The following is a 3,282-nucleotide window of genomic DNA, read 5'->3' as shown; positions in this document are numbered from 1 at the left end:
AGCTCTCGTTGATGGTCTATGATGTGTTTGTCGATTCAGTCTCACTGGGCAAAGTTTTAAGTCACCGAAGTGCTATTCAGACCAGGACGCGCCCACAACCAATCAGAAGAGTGGGCGAGAGACAAACGAGACCTGGAGAGAGTGAGGAATGGACCAACACAGAAGAAGATGAGTAGGACAGATAAAGAGAAAATGAAATTGTGGAAGACATCAAGGCAGAGATTGTGAGTAAAAGAAGGGGAAGGGAGTATTAGTGTGTAGGGGCTGAGCGAGAGAGAGAGAGAGAGAGAGAGGGGGGGGTCGAGAGACAGATAGAGAGAGCAAGGGAGAGAGAGAGAGAGAGGCAAGAGACAGATAGAGAGAGCGGGGGAGAGAGAGAGTGAGAGCTGAGATGAGTCTGTCTGGGCTCTGAGAGATGGATTAGAGTGTCTCTCTCTGCCTGTGTGGGGGTCAGCGTTGAATCGCTGGGGTAAGATAAGGGCAATAGCCTGAGTGTGGCCATGCATTGACTGCTTAGCCCATTGATTTTGCCAGGAGTGTGTGCACCTAGCGACAAGCAGAGTTCACCCCTGCGAAGCTGTTCATCAATGTGTCAGGCCACCTTAGAGGCACAGCCATGCGGAGACGTCTCTGCCTCGGACACGGCCGGGACTATGACTAGGATGTCCATCTTAGATGAACATTTTGCCTGCGTAGTGTAGACTGTTCCCAGGCGTGACACGGAGCGCTACTGGCCCGTGTGCCGCCGACTCCTCCCCTGACACCAGACCTCTCTGCTTCAGAGGGAGGCCCACTCAAACAGAACCACAGCCCCGTCCCGGCCCGGCCCGGCCCAGCCCGGCCCAGGCACCAAGACAAACCCTGCTCCACCCCTCAGTGGTGGAGCAGTGGGCGACAGACTCCCCACAGTGCAGAGATCACTCTGGAGACGTTTGAGGTGCCTGTACGAGAGGCAGGGCCCCCGGTGGACGTCTTCAGCGTGGCAGGGAGCTGCAGAGGGCCTCTTGGAGGAGGAGGGTGCTGGGGCTGGTGGGGGTGCAGGGTGGTGCAGGGTGGTGCTGGGGCTGGTGGGGGTGCAGGGTGGTGCTGGTGCTGTTGGGGGTGCAGGGTGGTGCTGGGGCTGGTGGGGGTGCAGGGTGGTGCTGGTGCAGGGTGGTGCAGGGTGGTGCTGGTGCTGGTGGGGGTGCAGGGTGGTCTGTGAAGAGGTGTGGTGGTTGTGGGGGCGGGGTGGGGGCCTGAGTGTGGGGAGAGTGACGGCCTGGATGGGATGTCTATAATTACATATTGATTCCCGGGGTGGAAGGGGGTGGTTCTGTGTTCAGGCGGCGCGGGGAAAGTACGGAATAAATCACCCCCCCCATATGATAGCCCGGTATTTATTCCCTTTAATTCTGCTCACGGTGATCCCGATTCATGGCCTCCCTGGGGCCAGGGTCCTAGCCCCTCCTCACACCCCTCCTCCACCCTGCCCCCCGGCCCCCTCCTCCACCCACCAGCACCAGCCTCCACCTACCTCCCCCCCCCCCCCCCCCCCCCGGCCGCCTCCCACCCATCAGGCCGGTAACACCCCCTTCTGCTGCGTCAGAGATGCAGCGGGGGGGTGTGTGTGGGCTTGTGCCTGTGTGTGTGTGTGTGTGTGTGTGTGTGTGTGTGTGTGTGTGTGTGTGTGTGTGTGTGTGTGTGTGTGTGTGTGTGTGTGTCTGCATGCATGTGTTTGCGAAATGATGTATTTCTGCGCATGTGTGTGTGTGTGTGTGTGCATGCAGAGAAACCAGAGAAGACAGAAAGAGTGTGGAGACCCACTTCCTGCGCGTGTGCGTGCGCGTGTGCGTGTACGTGTGCGAGACAGTGAAGACATTGCCATGCTACCCCACGTATTAACCACTGCGCGTTCTGTTACTCAGGCGAAAATACAACGAAAATAATGCAAGGAATTGCGAGCCATTGATCCCTGTCCCTTCCTACACAGTCATTTGTTTAGTACTTTCCTCTGAAATATGTGTGCATCCAAACAAAAAGAGGGCGGGAAACCACTGGACTGGCAGAATCCTGGGAGTGAGGCGTAATGGTCTTTGATGAAGTCAGGCCTCCACTCAGAGTGCTCTGGAAGCATCGGATCTTCTTAAATAGGCAACGGGAAGACACCCCAGTACATTACATTAATGCAGGGGAACCATGCATGGAAACATGCAGCCCACAGGCCATCGATGTAACACATCGTTTGATATAGATGTGTGTTACGTCATGTGTAACATCTGTCGTGTGAAGATAAAGTACGGTGCTTTGTTCTTCAGACTCAAGGATTTTCTTCTGCCTTGAAATTAAAAAATGTAAAGAGATTATTTAATACATATTTCTGTAATTTGAATATTTCTAAACATATTTGTGATTGAACCAACCATGGCTGGTACCACCACCACCTCTGCGAGTTACTTTTACTTATTTGTATTATTTCTGTCTTTATTTACTTTATCTTGTATTGTTGCTGCTATGTGCTTGAGGCACCAAGCCTACTCATTGAACTCATGTGTATTTGTGTACAATAAGATGTTATAAAAGTTACTCTAGATTCTGATTCTCAACAGGATAGGATCAGAGTCCAGCGTAAGCAGCGCAGGATGAACCGGGGCAATAAGAAAGGGCAATCAGGAGAATAATCTCACGCTTTAATCGTATTACGCTTATTGTACACTCGGACAAACAGATAATGGCCATTTACCCCCCAAATAAAAACCATGCATCCGCTTTAATGCGATTCCTCCTCCGCTGTGTTCTGCCGTTATTTAACCAAGATAACGTATTCAGGAAGCCCGCAGCGCCACCCGCGTCTCTCTGCCACTTAAACCCCCGCCGTGATGGACGGCTGGGTCGGAGGGATAGGGCTGCCCCCCTTCCAACGTCGGAGGGAAAGAACCAGAGAAAGAGAAGGCTAAAGCACACCCCCCAACTAACCTGTCACTCAAAAGCCGTTGACGCAGATCCGTTTCACCTGGTGCTCTGTCGGGGGGCGCTGCGTCGCTCCCCTCCTGCCGTTGATCCTGATGGAGACAGAGGGCGCCCATTAGCATGATGTATGGCTCCCGTTGGGGTTGCCAAGACAACCCAACTTTTGGGGTCCCATACGGCTTGTGCGAGTGTGGTTCTGGATCTCTGCTGTTTGGGCTCCGAGAGCCGGGAACACAACACACGGACGGAGACGGGGAACGCACTCGCGCTCGCGCACACACGCACACGCACACACACACACACACACACACATAGCTACTGCCTACAGTACACACA

This window comes from Gadus macrocephalus, chromosome 3 (assembly GCF_031168955.1).
Source record: "Gadus macrocephalus chromosome 3, ASM3116895v1".
Classification (NCBI taxonomy): Eukaryota; Metazoa; Chordata; class Actinopteri; order Gadiformes; family Gadidae; genus Gadus; species Gadus macrocephalus.
The sequence above is the reverse complement of the archived record's forward strand: the minus strand, read 5'-3'. Positions refer to the sequence as shown.